Source organism: Teleopsis dalmanni, chromosome 2, assembly GCF_002237135.1.
Source record: "Teleopsis dalmanni isolate 2A chromosome 2, ASM223713v2, whole genome shotgun sequence".
NCBI lineage: Eukaryota > Metazoa > Arthropoda > Insecta > Diptera > Diopsidae > Teleopsis > Teleopsis dalmanni.
In genome coordinates, this window is record NC_051847.1 from 72,793,626 (window position 1) to 72,809,791 (window position 16,166).

Consider the following 16,166-nt stretch of genomic DNA (forward strand, 5'->3'; position numbering starts at 1 on the left):
GTCCTCTTCCATGAGTGCGTGTGATAGATACATTGTCAACTCTTAAGCAATTTCCATGGCATCTGCGTCGCATAACAATTTCTACGGCAATAAAAAACATTTATGAATTCCTTTCGTGTTATGAGGAAAGTTGTAGAGTGAAAATTACAAATAACGAATTACAAATTATTCACAATGGAAAATATTTAAAATGTTAACAGCAAAGGAAAATTTATTTTCTACTTTGTTGTTGTAGTTATTTGTGCACGGAAGGAAATTACTTATTCAAATTATTATTATTTTTTTTTCGCAATGATTGCCCTTTTAAGGATTGTTCGTTACTCGTGCTTGAATTTTCATTCAGTTCAGTTATTTTAGTTTTAAATTTCTAGAGAAATAATTTTTTCACTTTAACGTTTAACTGAGTCGCACTCAGTTTCTATTTCAAAAAATAAAACATAAATATAAAAACATATATTTTGTTATTAAAACAACTCTTTGTAACGTAAGAATTTGATTTAAGCTGTTTATATTTTCTTAATTAAATTCGTGCCAGTGCACTTGAGCACTTTTACTCTTTCTTAACTCGAGGTATTTTTAAAACCCCTCTTCAAGCCTTGACTGTATTATTATTTATCACTTCATCAGACTAAGCAATAATTGACCTCTGATCTGCATACCTCCCCGAGGACCCTGTAACCATTCTGAGATTTGATAACACGGTGTTGGTAAGTCTGTCAGTTTTCGTACATAATTTCAGGGCTCTATCCTTTTTGTATTTTTTGATGGGATCAATCTTGATGTCCCTGATGTCCCTAATGTACAATGGTACTTTGAAAAGACTTCTCAGAGCCTGGCTTTATGCAATTTCTAGCTGGCGAATAGTAGTGTTTGAAGCTTTGCTAGAAGTGACGGACGAATTATTTGGTTATATATCAGCTTCTTGTTCTTAGCATTGAGATTTTCATTTCTGAATAGCGGTTGGAGGTGATGAAGAATTTTGGCACAACTAATTCTTTTCAGTTGAACATGTTTAAGCCATGTGAATCGTTTGTCCAGCGTGATACCGAGATATTTAACGCTATCCTAAGTAAACTTAAAATGGGTTTTCTAAGAACAAAAATTAGTTGGGAAATAAATTGTATTTTATTATTACTATTAATATTATGTGTTGGTGATTCATAAAACATAGAGCAATAAAAGCAGTTATTCACAATAACAGTCAGCTATTTATTTATTTATCGGAATCCAGCGATTTCGAACGATTACGTAGATTTTAAAACGTACGCAACAATATTATTATTAATTTATCAATTTGATTATCAATTTCATTATAAAATACTTAAGAAAAATGTTAGATTTAAACACACAGTAATCTGTAGTGCATACATGGGTTCGTTAATGCCGTACAATTTATAAACATTTCATTCCCATACTTAATTGCAATATTTATGCAACGGGCATATGAAAGAAACTTAACACGTTTCGCGGGCTTAGCAATTATGCCAAGCCAGCGAATATTGGTATGCACACTACCATACAATATATTTATATTACGAGTATATATTTAGACTTAAGCATAGTCTTGTAAAATAGCAAATATACATTCTCGATTTGAACATGAAAGTAAATAGACTTGTATTCCATTACATACCACTATATAATTCCAATTGATGCCATTGTGTTTACACTATTTCAATTAACATATTACAGTAATCAGTTGCACTTTCCATACAAAATTGAAGTCAATTATTTAAATACTATCTGAAAATATTCTAGTCTAGCAACTATATTGGAAAGTGTTAACAACAGAAGGACATAAACAAAAAACCCTTGAAATGCTAATTAAAAGACATTGTTTGCCAATTAGTAGTTGTGGTGTAAACACTTAGTAATCGCTAATTGTGGTCTTCTAATTGTGAAGTGTAAATATATTTAAACAGTTTAGAAATGATCATTAATTATTTGAAGTAAACGGAATATAATTTGTAGTAATTTCATGTGAATAGAGGGTTCAGGTGCTTAGATCTTTTCAGGTCATATTATGTTTAAATAAAATCTGAGAGACACGTGTACTAATATATCATAATAATGAAAAGAATTATAAAAAACTCTATGCATAGTTTTCACTTTTTTAGAGATTTGAAAAGTGTATAATCGCACGGCTAAAATTTTTTCTTATATGAATGGAATAAGAAGCTATTATTAAGCTACTAAAATACGCATAAAAAGTAAATAATACTTGATTGGTTGGTTTATGTGGTAACCCTGTATGAGTCTTATAAGCACTTTTGTGCTGTTTTCTTGCCATTTCTTTCTTACCAAGTGATTGTCAGCTGTCAGATAGCAAAAATAGATCCAGTCTATACTGCCAAGATATTATCAGTAGATATTAACTTTAATATCATTAATGCTAACTCTCCAAGATTATAAGCGGCTTACTTAGAGTAGTTTTTATATATTTCCAAAGAGCACATTCGTTTTCTTAAGTCTAGTTGCAGTTGTGATAGTAAATATTGTGAGTAACTATCATTCTCGCCACCAATGCTCGAATAGACGAAAATGACTAATGATTACTACCATCAGCCTAGAGAAATTTTTCAATTTCTGTTAATTAGCAGCAGTTTTTGTTTTAGATTATAATGCAGTCATTGTATCCTACTAGCCTTTCACGCTGTAAAATGTTAAAAAGTACTACTCATGAAACTTTTTTTCCAATAAAAATCTTTGTAGCTATTGTGTTACCCCGGCTTACATCTAATCGAATAATACGGCCGTAAAATAGGTTCATTACAATCGCATCAGGGTCTCGTTTGCAACCAAATAAAAGACAATTACTAGTAAAGTGACCTCGTAACTATTTCAATCTATTTAAATATTATTTATAGATTCTATTATTTATAGATGAAGTTTTTTGTATCTATGAGAACTTAAAATCAATATACAATAAAAGTATTTTACTTTTCAAAAAGAAGCAAATCAAAATTGCATTTTTTATAATAAATTGCATCGTAAATTAATCCAAGAAGTTATCACAATAAATAAACAAAAGTTTCAGTTTGAGATATAAAAACTTGAATTTCTTATAAAATGTTGAACTTTATAACTGTGCAATATAAAGGAAAGCGTGATTTTTCATTTCCGCTCCAATCATCTCATCGTGAGTTCAGTTTAATTAAAAGAAAACCAAAGTCATGAAGTGCGGAAGTGGAAATTGTTTGCCAGTTATTTGAAAAGTGCAATCCGGGTATATGTTTCTATATTTTCGCTAATTAAATTATTTTCCTCGCACATCCCGTTCTTTCTGCGGTTTCTTTTCTTAAGAACTTTTCGCCATATAAAAAAGTAACAAAGTAAAGAAATAAGTACTGAGAATACAACATTCTTTTGACAAAGAAAAGCCATCCCTGTATTTGCTTAATAATGCTAAGTAAGAGTAAGTTTAGTTTAAAGTTATTTCCATAGAATTGTATTTATTTTCTTTTTTATGAATTATATAATTGAACTATAATTGAAATATATAATAAGTAGTCGTAATGAATAATGATTATATTCTTATAATAATATAGTCTGAGTGTTGATGCATAATGGTTACAATAATGCTATAAAGAATATTTTGCTTCATAATTACAATTGAATGCATTGTATTGAATGTATATGGAATGTATTGTTCAGTTACTGTTAATGACTGAACGTATAATAAAATGTTTAACATTAAAATGTTAAATGGGACAGTTTTTTATGTATTGGTGGCCATATCAGTAATGTACGTGTTAACTTCTTTATAGCTGCAGTGCTTTGTTTAGATGTTTTATTTGGACTGCATATGGAAAATTGATGAATCGGCGAATTTGTTTGACATTTGATAAATTCAACTCACAGTGAAATATTTCTAACAAATTTTAAGCACTTTACATAAGATATTTCATAAAAAGAACAATCCATAAAAAATTAACCCTGTAACCCAGTACGCCAATATCGTAGAATAAGTCTTTTATATATCGCATATAAAGTTCTGTCAAACGTAATATGTGAACGATTGAAGTCAATAGTCAACCAACTGATTTGACCTTATTAGTGCTGCTTCAGAGCTGGCAAATCTACCTTAGACCAGATATTTACAGTGCGTCAAATCCTGTAGATGACCCAAAAAAAAAAAAGCCGCTTTTAATACTACGACTAGAAGCACTCTCTATACTGCTCTGTCTGTATTTGATATTCCAGCAAAACTTATACGGCTATGTAAAATGACATTGAACAACAATGCAAAGAACCTCTCCGAACCGTTTGCTACCAAAGGACGATTCAAACAGAAAGATTCCCTGTCGTATGACTACTTTAACCTTATGTTGGAAACGATAATTCGAGCAACAGATTTAAACCGGACAATATGCTACAAAAATGTAATGTAGTTTGCGTATATCGATGATATTACTGTCATATATATTATTGTCATATATTGTCATTTCCAACTTAGAAAAATAAGCAAACCAAATGGGTCTTGTGGTAAGCAAGGACAAAACAAAATACCCTCTGTCAAAAAACAAATCTCCTGAGCATCTTGAAGCCCACGTCACTATTGATAATTATATGTTCGAAGTTGTGAATTACTTTATTAATTTGGGAACTCGTGTAGCCATCATAAATGACGTCAGCGTAGAGACTCAACGATGATTCACTCTAGGCAACAGATGTTACTTCAGGCTAAGTAAACAATTGAGAAATAAAGCCCCCTCTCTCGGCAAACAAAAACCACGCTCTATAAATCTCTTATCATGCCTGTACTGCTGTACGCTGCAGAATCTTGAACAACTATCAACAGTGATGAAAAGGCGTTAGGAGCATTCGAGAGAAAAATTCTTCGGAAGATCTATGGTAGCTTACGCGTTGGCGACGAGTATCGAATTAGATGGAACGATGAGCTGTATGAGCTATACCGCGACATTGACATAGTTAAGCGCATACAAATTTAGTGGTTTCGCTGACTTGGTCATGCCGTGCGAATGAGAAAAAGTGCTCTGACTAGAAAGGTGTTTGATTAGGTACCCGGAAGTGGAAAACGCGGTAAAGAACATCTGCATCTTCGGTGGAAGGAGCAGGTGACCAACGATTTGGGGGCGCTCAGTACGATCAACTGGCGACAGCAATCAACTCATTGGGCTACTCGATTCGATCAAGAAAGTCTCACATCATGGTCAACTAAGGTGGAAAGTAGTTAGTTCAGAAACAGGAAACATAGAAGAAATAATTTGGGTTTCAGTGCTACGATAAGAGAACCTTCGTATTCTGCTTTGTTTATCGAGCAACGATAAATCTAATTGAGAATATAATCGTTTGAAACTACTTTACCGAGTTTTATAGCTTATTTTAATGTAATATGTCCACATAGGTATTTCTATGATAACTCAACTATTTGCGCCCAGTCAAAATTTATCTAGTGCTTTTGAATTTGTTATTCAATTTCATAACTAATATAATTAATAATAAAAATAAAATTATTATTAAAATGGTTTTTGTTATATATATTTTTGTCTGTTGTACTTAATATTAATGCGCTACCTGCAAAAGCATTAATAGTTTGATATAAATCTTTTAAAAGCAGGATGAGCTAAGAAAGGAAGTTAAGCTCTAACACAACAGATACAAAACAATCTGAAACTTGACAATTATAATTTTAAAGAAGTGCAATACTCGTAGTAGTTGTGAGTTATTTTTGCTAGTAACTGCAATCAAAGCTGTGTCAACGGTGAGAATATAAAAGCTGGAAGTGAACGCTTAAATACTCTTATCACGTTATTCAAGTCCATTGTTCTGAATAGAGGAATAAAGCTGTGACAGTACAAAACCATTGTTAGCTTAGCTTTGACATATGGATGTGAAGTATGAGTCTTAAAAGATTTTGTATTTTAAAAGCTAAAGAGTGAAATTTATGGAAAAATTTTCGCACCAGTTAAATCAAAGATTATTTCATTTATTGCATTTAATGCAATCATAACTTTTAGCAGATGACAGACAAATCTAAAAAATAGAAAAATGTTATTTTTTCGAATATATAGAACAAATAAAAAAAAGTTACTTCTTGTATTTGTTCTCATATAAAATTCTTTATTCAACTGTTCTAAGCGTGAGTTTATCTTTATATTATATATAAATCATATCTCTATATAATAATAGCTACAACCCTTTCTTTTGAAACGATCAATTCTGAAGCCTAACACAATGCATTCTAACATAATGCGTCGAGTAAATATGTTTTGATCTGGGACTTAGTGAAGATCTGATTAAATCAACCAAATGTTTTTCCTGAGTGTAGTCAAATTGGGGCAACAATCATTTTTTTATTTTTAATTAATTGAATTTTTGGGACACCATATAGATTTTTCCAAGTACCCATCGCTAGTGGTCTGGGATTTATTTCTTGTATTTAATTATTCGTAAACAATTTTTTTTGAGATTGCAAGTACTAAGGGTTAAATCCGTAATCTGCTAAATTTGAAACTCTGAGTCACTGTTCATTCGGCATTTGACCACAAAGCCGTACTTGACTTGTATGTTCTAACTTGAAGTTTTACTAATTTCTTGTGAAAGTTTGTTAACATATAGAATTGCTGTGTTATATTAGAACGAAATCATAAACCAGTTGTAGAATAATTGAATTTATTAATTATGGTTATTTTTAATTTTTAGATTTACCAACTCTAATGTTAGAACTATCCATTATTTATTGCAGCATTCTATATAATTTTTTTTGTATATGGTACGTATCGAGAATGTTCCAGAAACGTGATGCATTATTTATTGCAGTATTCTATATAATTTTTTTTTGTATATGGAATGTATCGAGGGTGTTCTAGAAACATAATCCAGAGAAAGTCATATTAATATTATTCTACGATTCGTACAAGCGAAATTGGGAACAGCAAAATATTTTTAATTATATTTTTTTCCCTAATTACAAATTTTTAACGACAATTATGATGGCAGTAACTATTTTCTTAGTAGAAACTATTGTTTTTTATAAGAGATGTTTTTGGAACAACATTAATTTGCAATAATAAAATTTGTAGATATTATTTAGTCACTTTGTGGTTCTATGACTGAACACATCTAATTTGTATTTTCCTCAAATTAATTTAGATTTTCATACTACACTTACTTTCATTAAAAATTTCATTAATAGACATACATATTATCTATTTTTGAACAACAATAGATAAATTGAGTTAATATGTCTATTTTGGACAAATTTGGTAAGGAGTAGGTCTATATTTTATTTTTAAATCAATTTTAAATTTTTCCTTTGGTAAATTTAAATGAATCCTTAAAAGCTTAAAACTCTATACAAATCCACACATACTGCTTTTTTTTGTACTTCAAAGCATGAAACCTTATTCCGTAACATATTTCACTTTTATAAAAAATTATTCTATTAGCAAGCTGTGTCTCGCATCGTTTAACCCTTCCAATAGAACGTTCACTCTTCTTCAATTAAATTTTAAATCATTTTGCTTCATCAAATATTTTCTCGAAAAAATGGTAAAATTTGGATATTTTCTAACATCCTTCAACCCAAAAGGATTGGTTTTCAGAACACGTAGAGCTATTTTTTCCTTTTTTACTCTCCACATTCTTGTCTGACTTCAAATTTTTACCAAAATCCCATTACCCATTATTAAGTTGGTGTTACCCAAAATGTGTAGTTAACATTTTAAGGGTTCCAGAGTTTTTCGGTATGTATTTGTGTAGAATTTCTTCATATGTTTAGAATAATCCTTTCATTTTTTCCTCTAATGACTTTTTCCTACACTGAATCGCATTTCATCATGTAAAGGTAGTTTGTTGATTGGATTTCCACCACATACCCAATTTTCACAATCTAAAGGAATAATTTAAATAACAGTTTGAGAAAAAATAATTTGATGTCGTTTCCACAGCTTAAAGGGCTTAGCAGTGTTTTTCTAGTTTGTTGGTAATCAGCTTGTTTAACAAACTTCAGAGTGATAATCCCTAGCCATCATATTCAGTTTGTTTATTCCACCGTCAGGAGATTAGTTCGTTTGTGTGGTGCTAATTTAGATGTAAACCGCAATAAAGAAGTTTATGAACTTTTGTTGCAAAAAAAAACAAAACTTTCAACTTTCATAAAATATTTTCAGAAAGTTTCAAAAGTACACGTTTAAATATTTTCTTAACAAACTTATGAGTTACATTTTTCAAATTATAATTTTTTTTTTAAAGAATTGCGTAGCTTTTTTATATATTCTTATGTGAGATATTAACTCTTAAAGTTTTTTTTTCCAATATTTTCATTTGAAGAATTTTTTTATATTTTCCCTTTTCTACTCACAATTCAGGTGATTCAAACTTTTTAACAAAATAATTTCATTTATTTTTCTTAGTAAAATTTAAATGCAAAAACTTTTGCTACAAAATTTCAATAAATTTTTCATTTTCTCATTAGGGCACTTTAACACCTCGCATAATATTATTTTGTTTTTAAAACAATCTTTATACATTCAAACATTAAAGTTATATACAGACTTTACCTATTTTGCATATTAGGAGTATACTTTTTACCCTACATCATGCTCTGAAAAAATTAATAATTCCCATATATATGCAATGGAATTAAAATTCTCAAAAGTGGGTTTAGTAGCTATGAAGAGGATGAGTAGAGAAGTAGGAAGAGGAATAACTATGAAACCTACCTTTGCATACATTTAAGAAGTAATAGGAACTCCTTTTTAAAGGAAACTGATGTTTATTTTTTAAAATATAATTTAATTCAATCTTGTATTTATAAATAAATTTTGTAAAGTGGATGGTTGAATAATGGAACTAGAATAAATTATAAAATGTAGGCAAAAAATTCCAATATGTTACTAGATAGAAGGATATAAAAGTTAAAGGTTATCACTGAATGAGCTTTGTACATCAAACACGAAGTAAATAGCTACCATCATATCAATTACTTTCCAAAAAAGAAGACTCAATTTAGTACGTAACGTCGCAAAGATAGTCTTTAACCCTTTTCGGACCACCGTGTGGTGCACCATTTCGCTAGCTGTGAAAATTTTTTAATATTAAAGTGAGAGTAATCTTTCAAAATAATATTCTCTTGTCATTTATATAAACTTGTTTTATATTATTACATACTATTGAAATTTCACCGTAAAATTCTAAGTCTGAAATTGCCTGCTACTTAACGGGTTAAAAGTAAGACAGTAGTCCTGGATCGAGAGTACCTAAAACATAAAGCCAATCATTTTTCATACATCCTGAAAAGTTAAGCTTTAGTCTGAATTCTGCATTTATATGATGAAGACAGATGTACATCCTTTCCAGAACAATATTCTAACATAGTGTTATCATTTTAGAACTTAAGTGAACTTTAAAATAGTTTTCTAAGTTAGTTACAGTTAATTAGTTGAAGTAGAGGGAGTAACGAATCCTCCTCAATTAGCTAAGAAAGCTGGCAGTTTCTCATAATAGTGGGTAGAAGAAGCTCGAACTAGAACCATTTAGAAGCATTAATAAAGGCAAGAGTCTGGCCAATGTTAATACTGAAGATATCGCTAAGTGTGTTAAAGAAGGGGGCCCCCAAAAACCTAAGCATAGTTCTGACTAGGCTTCGACATAAACACAACAGGTGGTCTGGTGTCCTTTTTTGGAGAGACCCTAGACATGCGTTGCAGAAGATACCATAGGGTAGATACTACAGATTTTTACCACAATTGCAATTTAACTACTGAGTATTGCAAATAACATTTATTTCCTTAAAGTAGTAGTTTTAAAAATTTTAACTAAAATAAATCATTCAACAATCTGCTCACTTTATCGTAAACTTTTTCTGATTTCAACAAATGATCAGCATTTCTTCCAACTAGTGATTTTTGCAATTCCTACTGTAACATATTGTATAATGGAGTAATGCTCTCTTTAGCAAATATTTTACAAATAATTTTGGATGTTATAGCTGATATAATGATATAATCGTATCAGTAACCATAAGTACTATCATAATTAGTGATAAAACTAGTAGGTTGAAATCACTGTTGGAAACTTTACATCACAACAAGACCTTCTGGAAGTAACAAAGTGGCAGAATCAATACAATAATATTTGACAGCTGTGTTTAGTATTTCAAAATTAAAATATATTCCTAGCTTATGGAAGTTTGCAGAGATAAAAATTATTCCAAAAGCAGGCAAGCCGCTAGAAAGCATATCGTCATATAGACCAATTTCAATTTTACCAACCATTTCGAAGCTCTTTGAAAAGTTATTCTACAAAAGACTAACGCTTATAACAGAATCCGAAAAGCTAACACAAAACTATCAATATGGTTTTCGTGACAAGCATTCGACTATAGATCAAGTACACCGCATTGCCGATGATTTTGAAAGGGCTATTGAAGGCAAAAAAGTGTATTTTGTCAAAGAAGACAAAGGTCTTCTGAATAAGCTAGAAACATGTTTGCCGTCGTCATATTTTGCTATTTTGAAGTTTCATTGCCTCGAGGTTTTTTTTGTGTGAAATACGAAAACTATTATTCAAATCTATCTGCGATAAAAGCAGGTGTACCTCAGGGGAGTGTATTCGGTCCACTACTATACCTGCTATACACAATGGACTTGCCAATAACACCTGAAAGTAAAATTGTAATATTTGCAGATGATACTGCTATTCTGGGGATTGCTGACTCAGTTGAAGAATCAATAGCCAAATTACAAATATCTACAGATTCGTTAGACATTTGGACAAAAAGATGGCGTATTAAACTGTATCAGTAAATCAGATGATCAATCAACGCACGCCTCCACTTTTCGTTTGTTTGTTGGAAACTCACGGATAACTTGATGAAACCAAAACAATCTGAAGTATATTCATCTAAGCATGGGGTAACAAAACACAATACATTGCTCTCTTATTAGGGATTTAGGTGGTAAGAGTCTTATTTTTAACAATCATCGCACGCTTTCACTTTTCCTTTGTTTACTGTTGGATAACTTGATAAAATCGAAAGCCATTCAGAGCATGTTCATCTATATATGGTGTAACGAAACGTGATACATGGCTCTGTTGTAAGTGCTTATGGTGATGAGAACTTGATTTTGTTATTCTTGGAAATGTATGGTGGTCAGTAGTCTATAAATTGTACCCTCAGAAAAAAAAGCCTTGGCAACAAATTTATTTTTCTCAGTGTACCAACCAATACATTTCTCAGAATGTACTTATCACTTAGTATTGAATTCAGCTAACTTCAAATGTGACAATTTTAGTTACTAACAACTACTTCCTGAGTAGTGTAAAATATATATTTTAACATAAGGATTACAAAAATCCTTAAAATCTTATACACTTCCAAATTTTCAATTTTGTTTATGCACAACATTTTTGTATTTAATTTACAAAAATTTTCTTATTTTAATATTATGCGTTTTTACTTTTTATTGCAGTGAAATATGTAATGTAAAATATTGCACTATTTCCCAGAGCTTAGATATTTGTGTTTATATGGAATTCAAGTTGCAACACCAAGTGGAACAATGAAACATTTTACTTAAAGTGAATGGTTTTCCCTGCTGGCAACAATACTAATTGCACTTTGGAATGCAAAACCTGCAGTTTACGTGTCTGCCAATGGGAATACAAACAAACTGAGTTTCGTTTGCCATACTTGAACACAAATTTGCTTAGAAGTACGTTTATTGGACGTCTATGGCTGAATGTGCCAGTTTAATGTTCCTACAGCACAGGGAGTAATGATGAGCACTGAGTCGAATGCATATCTAAGTCCAAGGTGTACTGTTTGGTTGTGGTTACCAGCTAGCATTCAATTGCAATGAATACCTAATAAAATGTTTTTGTGGAATTTCACATGAAACGAAGACGTACAAAAATACAATATCAAAGGTTAATATTGGAAAATATTTTCTTCTCTCTGCGTAGATGTTGTTTAGTTCTAATCAGTGGATAAATTGGTCTTCTACATGAGTTTCAAACTCATATTCTTAATTTAATATACCATAATTCTATAAATATAACTCCAAATACATAAATTGAAAAAATAAATAGTTAAGTATTGAAATAAATCCCCACACCATATTATTATTAAGTTCTGATATCAATAAAGCATATTCACCAAAAATATTATACTGAAGGTGGGTGTTTCATGAGTGCGCAGACATTATTTATAAATTTTACTGGGCATTAATATACAACACAAACAATAATTATACCGAACTGCACTGTATATGACTTAAATATGAACTGAATTTAATAAACTTTTAAACAACTTAATTTTTTTGAATTTACTTCCAATTTTCTTTAAATTACTTTTAGTATTTTTTAATGTTAGAAGTTTTAACCGGCAGTGCACGGTTAGCCAGGGATTCAAAAGTAAATATAAATATAAATTGTAAAATTTGATAGCAATGGATTTATATGTGGTAATTTTTAACGATATGTCAATCCATTTTCAATGAAATTGGAATAATTTTAGTTAAAACTTAATGAAATTTCATCAAGACGAGTCAAGCATTGACAGCCTGGAGATTATAAGGCCTAAGATTATAAGGCCAACTATCCTAAAATTCATTCTCCAAAGCTTTATTTTAACTATTTGCTAATGGGTTTTCTTCCTAAAAATACACTTAATTAATAATACTGAGTCACTTATACTGCCTTATCAAATTTTTCCAACAATTCTTATAATCCATTTCAGCTTCACATCTGTTACTTTGGTATCAGTAACAATAATTGACCTACTATTCGGTTTCTTGATTTTAAATTGGTTCCACTATCTTGTAGATTACTTGTTCAGTAGGGTTTTCGCTTTTCAAAAGAAATACGTGGGTTAGTCTAGGTTTTAACATAATAGCCTAATGGGTCTAGGTGGGTCCTTTAGATCACCGTTATGATCTAGTCTAGGCACTTTGCATGTATCAAATGGTTCTATCTTTTATCATCTAAATTTTGTCACTGATATATGGTGATTCTACAATATAATAATTGCATTGTCCGACCTGCGAATTCAATTCAATTCAATATAATATATTTTAATGTAATTTAATTTGTTTTTGTTTTGGTTTAATTAAATTTAATTTAAATCAATTGAATTCAGTTTAATATAATTTAATTGAATTAAATTCATTTAAATTCATTTTAATATAATTTAATATGATTTAATTTAATTTAATTTGATTTAAATTAATTCAATTGAAGTTTATTTAAGATATGATATGGATTGAATTGAATTGAATTGAATTGAATGGAATTGAATTAAATTGAATTGAATTGAATTGAATTAAATTTGACTAAATTAAATTAAATTATATTGAATAATACAAAATAAAATAAAATTAAATAAAATAAAATAAAATTACTTTAAATTTAATTTATTTTAATTTAATTTACTCTAGTTTAGTTTAGTTTAGATTAGTTTAATTTAATTTGATTTCGTTTAATTCGATTCAATTCAATTTAAAGTAATTTAATTTTCTTTATTTTATTTTAATTTAATTTAATTTTAATTTAGTTTTAGTTCATTCTTGATCTTGAATTTGGTGTAATTTTATTTAAACTATTATAATTTATCATTATAATATTAAATATTCTCTTCCCATTATTAATGAAATGAAAAAGAATGAAAGTTCAGTGTAGTAAAAATTAAAATCTTAAAGAAATTAAGTATTTTTTTTTTTTGCATTTATAACGTAATAAAGCATTTATATTTACTATATAATTAAAAAAAAAAATAACTACAGAGACATTAACTGAGTGATTAGGTCAACTATGACAATATTTTAACTAAAGAAAAGCAAATACCAAAATCCCTTGTCGTATGAACTCGTACAATCAAATCGACACTATTTGACACTAACTACTTTTTAATCCATTTTGGCAGAGCAATGATTATCTCTGCCTGAACACTGTCTTATGCAAATATGAAGTTCGTTGATTTTGGTTTGCAAATTACAAGTTCTCAATGTAGAATTTTCATTTGGTTGCACTTACTTGAAATGATAAGTGTCATTTTCGTAACCGAAAAATGGGACGGTATATGTCAACATCCAAATATTGCCACCGCCGCAATCGTAATACGGCTTCGACCATCTGCCATCCTCATATTTGACAGCCAAAGTATCATCCTCAATGCGCTCATCCGTTTTGTTTGTATAAAGATGAAAAGCTACGATAAAATGAGAGCAAAAAAAGATATTAAAATTTTATGTTAGTGAAAATATTTATATTTTCATATTTAATTTGTAACGTGAAAATTCTGCAATTATTACTGTGTCTTTTGCACTGAGCAAATATAGTTTGTGTTTAAATTTCAACATAATTTTGTTTATTGCACAAAGGAAACCTAACGCGAATACAAGTGTGAGAAATAATTTTGTATTATGGACGTTGTTTGACCTAACTTTGCACTCTTTCTGTAATAAACTAAAAGTACATGTTCAAGCAGCAATAAGTGGGTGGAGAAAGCAAAACTTTCCGCTGAATTTTGCGCAACTCTACTGGCACATGGGAAAATGGTACCCTTGCACACCAACCATATTTTTAGACAATGCTGTAGAACCAGAAAAAAATTCTGTTTTCCCATGTACACAACATGAATAAATCGCATTTCAAACAACGCCTTATTTGCATTGCATTCCTTTCAGTGGAACGACGGAAGCATAAACGGAAGTTAAACATCCCAAGTTTTAGAAGTTAAACATGCCAGTGCAGAAATTTTCGTTGCATACTTTTGGCGCGTTCGGAGTATTTCAGTGTTTTCGCTTGTAAAATTCTTGTTGATTGATTTTGTTGGGATTCATCTAATGGTTTAAAGTGCAAAGAGTGCATATTTTGCACCATACTCTGAGTTGCCATTTAAGAGCTTCGAGCTTAGTTTTCTGCACAATATTTCAAGTCCAGTTTCATTTGTCAAAACGTTAATAAAATGATATATACGATTTTACGTACACAGTTGGCAACACTATTTATTCAATTTGAATTAAAGGATTTAATTCTAGAAAATCATCAAAGCTAAGTTGTATGTATTAATTTTCAAAAGCTTAGCACAAACAAGTAAAGAGGGCACATTGCCGAATTGTAGGTACCCTATACACAGAATTTTATATATTATAGGATCTATAGGATGTTTCCCGCGTAGTTAAAAAATGGGTTACAAAAATCTTGATCAACCCAAAACATCCAGTCTCAGAAATAATTATTTACAAATAAATAAATACAAGAATTATTTCCAAAACCACTGATGATGGGTATTTTGCAATACTCGAAACAGCTGTATGGTCAGACAAAAATTCAATTAATTAAAATAATATAAAAATAAAATTTTTGTTGTTGTAATTCACTACTGTTCGAAAAACCTCTATGAAATATTTTATTTTAAAATTATAAATAGAAATTACTACCAACTAAACAACATAAATAGAGTTAAATATATATTATATATGTATCTATAAATCATTAAACTTGCAAATATCTATACGAGTATATATGCGATTGGCATGAGTATTATCGATAAGTACTTTGAGAACTATTTCATTTGCTTTTCTTATTAGTCTTGAATTGATTCTCTCATAAAAATACTGCATAATTCCTTGCAAATGTGTGATAACTATTTGTGATATATTGCAGTTCTTATGGTAATCATTCCACTTATTTTTTTCTCTATTCCATTTTTTGTTTCGAAACAATTTGCTGAACAAAGTACATGCAAATTTCTCTCTTTCAAGCAATTTGTTATTCTTTAGTTAATCGGTGAATGGGTGAACTACATGCAAGTTGCCATGAAACAAATGCGGTAGCAATAAGTCATCCTTTGATTTGTTGGGTTCCTTGTACTGGTTAAGTTCCAATGGCTTGGAAATTCTGCAGAAAAAGCAATTTATGAAAATTTCTAGATGAAGGAATGCAATAATTTCATTGTTATCTTCTTTCGTGTCAGCAGAAAAAAATAAATGAAATGCAAAATGAGAAAATATATATTAAAAAATGGTGTATTATATGACTGCAAGAAAAAACTTTAAGTTACTATGTAACAATTTTCAATATATTATATATTTTCTTTTTGACCCCTATACTTTTCTAAGTACTCAATAAAGAAAAAATAGATAACTCTTTAATCATTTGAAACGAAGTTACTGACATCTGAAACATACAAAACTAAA